Source organism: Rhipicephalus sanguineus, chromosome 4 (genome assembly GCF_013339695.2).
Source record: "Rhipicephalus sanguineus isolate Rsan-2018 chromosome 4, BIME_Rsan_1.4, whole genome shotgun sequence".
NCBI classification, from domain to species: domain Eukaryota; kingdom Metazoa; phylum Arthropoda; class Arachnida; order Ixodida; family Ixodidae; genus Rhipicephalus; species Rhipicephalus sanguineus.
Genome location: NC_051179.1, coordinates 119,675,820 through 119,685,962, shown reverse-complemented (window position 1 = coordinate 119,685,962; position 10,143 = coordinate 119,675,820). Strand labels below are relative to the sequence as shown.

The 10,143-nt window shown below is 47.6% G+C and overlaps 1 non-coding gene across 1 annotated transcript; it reads left to right on the top strand.

The window, feature by feature from the left end:
- The first annotated feature begins 8,771 nt into the window (after positions 1 to 8,771).
- Positions 8,772 to 8,843, top strand: Trnat-cgu (transfer RNA threonine (anticodon CGU)). The gene has a single exon. It is a non-coding gene; the product is annotated as a tRNA-Thr (tRNA).
- Positions 8,844 to 10,143: the final 1,300 nt, after the last annotated feature.

Below are 10,143 nucleotides of genomic sequence, written 5' to 3'. Positions count from 1 at the left end.
TTACATTACGGATCTGAAAACATAGAAATTGTGCCAGCTTTCAGTACTCTTAGTATTTGGTGTATTGAAAAGTTGCTGTGGGATGTCCATGTCAATCACGTAGGCTTAGCTGCCTCACGCTTTATAGGCCTTTTATACCGCAATAATTGTGTCCTCCCGACGAAAATCAAACTGGTGCTTTTCAAATCCCTGTTTATGTCACAGGTGAATTATTGCCAGATTGTATGGGGCACTACCACGCCCACAAATTTAGAAAACGTCGATCTTTTGCAAAAGAAAGCTTTACGCCTTATTTACGACTTACCCAGAGGTCATCCTTCTGCACAGCTCTGCCAAGCTGCTGCTATTCCAAAGGTCCTTTGTTTGTATAAATTACGCCTAGTTCTACGATATAAATATGAAATAAACAATATTATATGGATGCTTAACGAAATAGCATAACTAGCTGAATCCAGTTCCGTGTACCCTTTTCGGCTTATGGAAAAATTCAGAGTAAAATCCTCACGCACGAATTACGGTGCCCGACTGTTAAAGATTACTCTACCTTCTGTTTTAAATGTTTTAGAAGGAAATGGTGTTGATATTGATATATGTTGTAGGTCTAACGTTCAAAAGTTTTATCATGAAGCTCATATCTGCAAACGTGGAGTGGCCTTGACAAAATAACATGAGTCCTAGATTTGTTTCGTAGGTTGGTGACTATGCACATATAATGAATGTTTCATTTTGTTGTTGTTATTTTTCATTTGCGCGAAGTGTGTGTACTTCCACTGCGTAACGTTGAACTGTAACAGGCTTGGAAGCCTAGTCAAGCTCTGATAATCTTTTTCATCCCATGCTCTCTGCTCTGTGAAGAGGTAAACAAATGAAATGAACTGAAATATCGGAAATATTACCCGAAAACAGATCCCGTTGTTTTTGTCTATACATATCTTTGAAGCTCGATGCGCGCGTGCATTTACTTCACAAACGAGTATGGACAATGTATGCTCTGTATGTGCCTTTGCCTTGTCGTTGGATGTTCAAAGCTAGAGGGTGCACGGGTATATAAGTAAGATTGTTTGTTCAGAGATAAAGCAGCGCCTTTCTTCTTCCTCCTCTTGTTCGCTGCTTCACCCGTACGAAATAACGAACACACCACATGCTTTCCCTGGCTTTATTATCTTCATATGCTTGTGCCTACGAACAAAAAGCGGGTCCTTGATCCATTCCCCTTCTATTGTTGGAGGCTTTGTCAGTGCCCTTTGCAATAAGGGCACGCGAGCCAGATCCTTCCTCAAGAAAGCGCTTCCTGAATTGGGAAAATAAACATCCGGCAGTAGTATTCGAAAATTCCGACTTTTGCGGCACATGCGGATTCATTGCAGGTATAGACAACATTGCTACGTATAGAAATAGAATCTCGTACGAAAAAAAAAACTAAAAAGTGGGGCCGCTGGCACCCTACAGACGAAATAACAGCCGACCGTAGCAAAACACAACCTTACGGGGAGCATACAAACCTGCCCTAGGTATACCGCTAAATGCTTCAAACGTAAAGGTAGAAGCGCTTCGTTTGCGCTACGCTTTGGAAGAGCTTCCGTTTATTTCACAGAAGGAACGGCTACGCCTGCAAAGGCCGGCAGAGAAACTCTCATTCACTTGGGTCAACCCCCTAGACCACAGTACTGCCGGGAGAACATTACTACACTGGCTAGGAAAACACGACGACCCTTAACCATCCCCGCCATTCTGCGGAACATGGGCAAATTATACTAAGGGCGAGAAGACAAGCTAGAGTTCGACAGCCTCAAAAACAGTTTCGTGAAATTCAAGAGGTGACATACACCGATGCCGCCAGATCAAGCCAGAGCTGCATCGTAGCAGCAGTTGAACCACTGTACCATACGATTGAAGCTGTTGCAGCGTCTGTTAACACGACCTGTACCGCAACGGCGCAAGTAACGGCTATTGCGCTAGACATTAGAACCAAGGAGGCGAAAAATGCCTCCGCGCTAGCCCTGTTTGATTCGCAGGAGGCTTGTATAATGTTTCTATACGTGGTGGTCTACCTAATGTCGCTTCGAGAATGTTCGGTAACAAGCTCCCACATGACCATGCGATAATATGCTGCCCAGGCTAGAAAAGTATCTCCGGTAATGAGCCGGCGCACACTCGTGATCTGGCCGACCGGGCGAAGAACGACGTCGATAAACAACACGAACTACACACTGTTAGCGACATACTGCAGCATCAACGTAAGACAATACAGCTGTATGCCTCACCGCGTAAATCCACGAAAGTAGGCGAAGCTGGTACCCTTAAACCTCTTCAGGTTAATACATACCCACATTTTCGAAGGTTTCAACACATATACCCGAATGCATAACTAAACCAATGTCCGTGTTGCGAGTCGAGACCGACGCTGCAGCGTGTCACATGGGAGTGTCAGAGAAAACCTATGCAAGTGCAGTCGCCTCTGATACTCAAGATGCTGGGGGAGCCTTAGGAGCCCGTCCTCGCCCGAACTGACCTTGATCAAGCCGCGGAGAACAGTGGCGGCCACTGGTCTCCTGGAATGGGGAACTTACCTGACACTTCCCACTCCTCATATTTATTTATTTTTTCTCAATAAACGTCTTATCCTTCTTCATAAAAAATATACTCGAGGTGACATTACTTTATATATGGCGGTCCGATGCCGTCAATTTGCTGCATGGTGGCTTTGTTTCCAAATGCCATGGAACTTAGTTCTGTCGAGCACCTGGCCGGAAGCGCGCTTGTACTAAGTTTAACGGTAAATGGCGGCAGAAATTTTCCACTTCCCGCAGCAACGGCGGATGCCGAACCATTCCGCCATGGCTGTGGTGGGATAAGGTGCGGCCGGAGACATTCGCAAATCTTTATGGCACCACCTATCCGCCAAATTTTTTAACATGATGTGCTCAAATGTCTTGCATTATCAGACGTACTACGTTCGGCGATTAGGCGATGAATATTTAATTATTCAATTAATTACTGCTGACTCACAAGGCGTGTCACACAAATACATTTATCAGTATGCTCGAGGCGGCTTCCATAACAAAGCACTCTTGTTGGCATCTTTGTATCTCGGTGCGTATCGAAAGTTGTCTTGACTAAAGATATCTGGGACAAAGTGTACTGATACTGAAGAAACAATGTTGGACGTGATTCCTTTCAGCAAGTTTTTCCCGACAATGTCTCCCTGTTCATCTGAATAAAAACACGCAATCTTTGACTACTGTAAAACATTCAGAGTGCATGAATGCAGCACATAATGGACAAACGGGACACGGGACGTTTTCAGTGTAAGACTTCCTTGCGTTCGGTTATATTCCTTTTTTCGCATGTATTCAACCGGCTGCTAACTGCCACGGTCTTGACAACAACGTAATTGGGGATGCTCGCAACACTGTCTATGTGCAAGGAGGAGTGGCATCAGAATGGTTAAGGTAACCCGCCACGGCCTAACTTGCTTACACAACGGTTATCGCTAATCACCAAGATCTAGCTCTAATAAATTTGAACAGCGTTCACTAAGCTAAAAAGAATTCCACCATTGTTCTCTGTCCATATTGATACGGGGTTGCTTGAGTATGAGCAATATGTATTTACAGAGAATAATTGTAAAAAGAGTCAAGACGGCTGACCACCACACTTGACAGCCAGTCAGCTTCACCAGCTTTTCGTCTTCCTTCATTTGATCTCCATAACAGGACGCCCTGGCGTTGTAGCGTCGTCTCGGCGCAAGTCCGGCAAAGAAGTGCGAGAGAAGTAGGGTTTCACCCGCGAAATATGCAAAATGTCAACAGGTGGTGGACTTGATGATTAATCTAAGTGTAATGGCGCAACCTCGTAGTTCACGTCGCGAACTTGACGCAAGACTTTGTAGGGTTCTGCATAGCGGGACAGAAGTTCCTCGGAGAGCCCTACACGGCGGCATGGTGACCAAAGGAGCACCCAATCACCAGAGGCAAACTTCATATTACGATGCCGGTGGTCACAGCGGGCTTTTTGCATATCCTGCGACGTGGCGACACGAGATCGGGCGACATGGCCAGCCATGTGAGCCCGGTCAGTGACGTCGCGAGCGTACATGGTAGCACATCGCACGGATTGGAAGACGATTTCAAACGGCAATGTGGGGTCGCCGCCATACAACCCATAAATAGGTGAAATTCCCGTGGAGTAGTGTCCAGAGGAAGTATGCGCGAAAGTCACGTAGGCCAACGCGGCGTCCCAGTCGCGATAATCTTGAGAGACGTACGTACGTACTCTTTTTCGGTAATGGAATAACTTCTCTCGGGGGGAGAGAGCAGGAGACTGACGTAAGCTATCACGCATAGTCTACCATGCTGCCGTTCAGCGAGGACTGCGCCGATGCCGCGCCCTCTTGTGTCGGTCCGGTCTTCTGTTGGAGCAGGTGGATCAAAGTTGGCAAGTATGTAGCGAGTAGTCAGTAAGCCGATGAGAGCGGTGAACGCTTGAGCCTACTCAGAGCCCCATGAGAATGTGGCACCCTCCTTCAACAGATCTGTTTGTGGCCTAGCAACGTCGGCTAAGTTTTTCACAAAACGACGAAAGTAAGAGGATAGGCCGATGAAGCTCCAGACGTCAGAAGTGTGGAGCTTTTCCGCCGCGGAATTTTTCGGAATCTGGTTGGACGACGGAAGATGGCCCAACACGGTAATCTCACGGCGGTCAAATTGGTATTTCGTGGAATTCATTGAAGACCGACTGCTCTGACAACTGCGAGAATTGCAGTGAGATGGGTCAGGTGTCTGTCGAAGGTGGAAGAAAAGACAATCACATCGTCAAGGTAGCAAAGACAGTCGGTACAATCACGCGTTCAAACATGGCCAAGCAGTCTTCAAACGTCTCCTCGAGTTCGCATGCGACGGTTTATTCATCAGCTGCCACCTTGTGGAAAAGTCATGCGTCACGTGACGCTTTCTGGCAATAAAAGCGTGTTCTGCACCCACCGCCTTGACTCCGAGTGGTGGGCGCTACTTGACACTCCCAGGGTTAGACTACCAGTGGCTGGCGCTGCCTGACACTCCCAGGGCTTACAGATATATAAATATCCAACGAAGTGCACGGAGAAGCGCTTTCCGTCCTAGGTCGTCGTAGCTCAATCAGAGCATCGGACTTGAGATACCGTTGCCGGAAAGAGTGATTTTTCGTATACTTCAATCCATTTCAATTCAGGTAGTGTTTACTACACTACAGTTACTGACAACAATAAATGTCCGCTATGCTTTCCCTTTGCTAATAGATTAATTATGTTGTCTGCACACATATAAATGCTACCAGCCGCGACCTTACGCAGCCAGGCTAAAATCCTCACTATAGAACAATTACGTTTTTTTCTTGTGGAAAACGAGCGCAACACCGTTGACGGCGACTAAACCACACGCACATACACCTCTGAGCAGCGTGGCGTGTGCATGACAGCGCTGCGTGCGTACATTTTTATTTCTATCTGCACACCCGTCTACTTCTATCAAGTTGATTTCCACGTTAGACACTACAACTATGCTTATCGAACGACAACTTCTGCTGCATTTTCACCGTACAGGGCGACCAGTACGTTTAAAAGCAGATCCATTTATATGGTTACAATACATGTACAAGTGGCTTCAAGCAACGATCTCGCAGTGTATACAGCCAAGGAAGAACGGCGCAACAACACAAGGCTTACATAACAAAAGCACAGCATCCCGTAATGCGACGCCTATTCTTCAGGCTGTTTTCAGCTGTAATCGAGGCATACGACAATCGCTCCGTAGAAGTGTGTAACAAGCAGCACAGAAAGCAGAGATAGTAGCACAATACATACTTTAATGTCAAACACTTCCTCTCGCACACCATCTCTGCTGTGGCAAGTCGCCGGCCGGTCTACCTTACCTGCACAAACTCGTCATGCACAGTCACGCGATTTGGCAGCGTTCTTGAACTCACCTAAGTGCGATATTTGCTGTGGCGACAGTCTCGTGAAAAGGCGCGCGCTTGTAATCTTGTTCAAAGCTTCGCCGCTTCGCGCTCGTTGGGGCTGCGACAACACATGGCCGCCAACGATTCCGTGTCAAACAACGATGCGACCGTCCCCACACGCGATGTATGTACGTGTCCATTCCACGACTTCCAGCGACGATAACCGCACGTAATAATAATAAACGTGGTAAAACCACGTGCGCGAAACAAACTTATTGCGGCATTACACATGCTCCCTTCGCTGCGAGAGCTTTCTTTTTTTCAGCGAACCTCAACCGCCTCAACATCACTGCAGCTGCGTGCCCTCCGGTTTGAGCTGAGTGGCTGTCGCTCGGCGGGCGATTTGAACTGGGTTGCGCACGTTTGTCCATGGCCTCCGAGATAGCGCACCAGCAGCGCGCAATCTCGCAGGCTTGTCGGTTTGTCGCACCAGTTTCCCCTTTTTCTCTGCTTCATTTTCACAGGTACTGTACTGTGTAGTGCGCGATCGCGCGGTTGTGTTTGTACGAATGGGCGGGGAGGCCGTCAGGCGTCGACCATGTCTGATCGGTTCGAAAACAGTATTTTCTGCGCTTGCATCTGTACACCAGTGGTGTGTTTTGTTACTAGTAGCAACAGCTGTGCTAAATGTGGCCGTGTGTGCGTAAAAGAAAAGCACGTAGGAAACCTGTACCCTTTCACTGCCGAGCAACTGCCCTGAAATGTACCAACTGCCATGGATCGCACGAAGCCTCATCAAGGGATTGTCCATTAGTGAAAAAAGAATGGAGCGTCATGAAACAGATGGTGCGGGACGGCTCGACGCACAAAGAGGCTGCTGATGTGGTTAGAAGTAGACAACGACGCTCGCATCGGCGACGAAGATCTTAAACTACTGCTACCCAATATGGACGGACAACGCGATCTCCTACTCCGACAGATCGTCAGACTTCCCTTAAGCGGCAGCTACCGCCACTGCCGCCACCACCACCGCCCAATGCATCACAATTGGAGAGCCGGAAAGACGCAGAAGCTTTGAAAGCGGCGGCGGATGTCGCGTGGTCCCCGCTGCCACCACTGCGCACTCATAAAGAGTCGATACAGAATGCCCCGAAGTGTGCTTCATCGTCCATGGATGATTGCCACGACAAGAACCTACAAGTCCTCGCTGTGTTGAGGCCTCTCATGACCACGATGCGCACTCTCCTCAACGGAATGACAACTCCGTCAGCTCAATGCGCTCTGCAAGTTCTCGATTCCTTGGAGCCAGTCCTTGCAAGCCTTTTTTAACATCTCGCAGAGGAACCAATGTCAAATATTTCTCCGTTGTGACTGTCTGTGTGTATACGGTGAACACTGATCTGTGTGCGCGTTTTACTTGTTCCATCTTTCCTTCTCGCTCTCTCTATTCCTTTTCTCCCCTCCCCCCTCCCCCCGTGTAGGGTAGCAAACCGGGTACAACCTGGTCAACCTCCCTGCCTTTCCTTCGCTTTTATCTCTCTCTCTCTTTTCACAGCAAGTGTTAGCGGAACCAGCCAATATCTGTCCGCCTTGAGCACGGAGCTATTGTCACTATCAATGCCTCGCCCTGAGCGCGATTCAGCTGCAACTTCTTTCTTATTGATGTTCCTTGTTAACTTACAGCGATATATTTTAAGCGGGACATGCAAGCAAGTGCGTATACGCATTATCAATTTCATTGCAATGTAATGGTAAATCAGACACGATTCAAAATTGCGTTGCACGTCGTCATAATAAAAACAGAAAAAAATGCATATTTGTTGAAGAACATCTTAACATATTATGTTTTGGAAACGTCGTGAAAATGAACAAGTAATCCACAAAAGACAGTTTTAACAAAATTCGTTTCTGGCCAAATTGGTTCGTATAGGAAAGGAATGGCGAAAACTTCGCCAAATCTCAAGCCTTGTGGGAATCGCTTTCATGCGACGCAGTCAGCAAGTACTTTTATGCTGAATTTTGTGGCTTTGAGTCCAGCGTGACGAGGAGGATCGACGTGTTTTTGTAATTGTGGCTGTTGTATCCATATCGTGCGCTTACGAGGTACGTAGACAACACTGGCGTTTAAAGGCTAACTTATGGTGTGACGTAACGTCAGCACTCACGTTAGAGCATATAGGTCAGTATTATCGAAACGAAGTGCACTTTACGGTGCGATGATGTGAATCTCCCACGTAACTTTCGTTAACATATTCCTCCGGAGTCGAGCAACGCTTCAATATACGTAGCTTGTTGAATCATAGGAATACAAATGTGATGTTTATTAAACTGCTATAGAAGCGGAGCCAACATTGGAACCTCAGACGTTACCACGATATGACGCCTTTATGGTAGGAGTACATATGTAGTGTTTATTGTTTTCTTATAAAATTCGATAGCCAGCACCACAAGCACAATTCACGTCGCACCGACATTACGCCTGCACAGGCTGCTTTTCCAACGCAGTTTCAACACCTGGCGTGGCTCTGTGGTAGTATAGCTGACTGCCACGCAGACAGAATGCTTGGGTTGGATTCCTGCTGGGATCCTAATTTTTATTCTTTGCATTCATCCCGCTTCGAAGCTGCGTTTTCCAGTATTCCACGAAATATGTTGCCCTTTGCATTGTAGCAGCGAAGGCGGAAAAATCCACACAGTCCTTGCAGTGATCTTAGTTTCTTTTATGAAGGAAAGTAGAGGACTTTCCACACTAGCCGCCACGGCTGCGATCGGCGCTGATTAACACTCCTGGGTGTGGGTGCACATATATACCCCATAAAGTGAACGAGAGGATGATCGCCGCCGTAGCTCAGTGGTAGAGCATCGGACGCGTTATTCGAAGGTCGCAGGTTCGATCCCTGCCGGCGGCAAGTTATCTTTTCGTCCACATTTATATTCTAATTACTACATATAACGTCCCCTATATATGCCTTGGCATTAATGTCTGTTAGTTCTCATTTATATAGTTTCTTTTGTGAATTACTGTGTCCGTTAAAAGCCCCACTTTTCACAAGGTAAAACTCACGAGGTTCTGATGCGTTTTTATAGCATCGTTGATCTCAGGAGACTCCGAAGTAATGAACCCGCCCACATAGGCGTGCACAGGTTTCAAAAGATACTTCAGAACGAATGGAAAAATAAAAATGAATAATAATAATATCTGAGTCTTAATCTCCCAAAACCACGATATGGTTATGAGAGACGCCGTAGTCGAGAGCCCCGGAAGTTTTGACCATCTGGTGTTCTTTACGTCCAATGGCATCGCACAGTACACGGGCCTCTAGCGTTTCGCTTCCATCGAAATGCGACCACCGCGGCCGGGATCGAACCCGCGACCTTCGGGTCAGCCGCCGAGCACCGTACAACAGTTCTTGGAATGCAGCATCAAGGGCCTTCGGTCACCACTATCATCGAAAGCCTGCGTGGCCATAACCTTGCTCTTGGAACGATGACGGAACAGGTGCGAATGAGTGAAAATATACGCAGACTTCGCCCCCCTCACCCCTTTAAGTGATTAGAGGGGATGGCCGCTTCTTGTGGGCAGGCCTATGCCCACGCATATACGTACACACAATCATGTACTGGGAAGTTTGGGTGACGGTTCAGTGCACATAATGATGGGACAGAACGACGCGCACACCATACAGACTTCTCGCGAAGCTTCAAACCGCACCTCCCCGCCCAACCTGAGGTATGGTGGTTCCGTCAATCAAATTAGCCCCCTTAGTGTGATTGACATCTGAAAGCGCATATTCGACATATTTCACGGATGGTGTCTAGCCATCTGCCGTACCTGCCAGAACAAGGACCACAGGCGTCGTTCTCCAACGTCGTCAGCTCTTACCGCGCTTTGCTACCGTCGGGTTTCACACCCTCGGCGCGTTCGCCATCCGCCTTGTGGTGCTTACGTCAACCCGAAGTGCGCCTTCCCGTCCCATGAATCAGCAACAAAAAAGATCTTTCTACCTTGACCTTGAAGCAAGCAGCTCTGGACTTTCTGCACCATTTCTATGCTGACAGAATTCCCTTATTCACGGATGGCTCTACCACCCATACCAGCCCACCGGCGCCACCGTCATCCCATTACGACACATCAACCTCACTTACAAACTTTGTCACGTGAGCGCATCGACTGGTTCGGAGCTTGTTGCCCTGCAAGGTGCCGTTGAT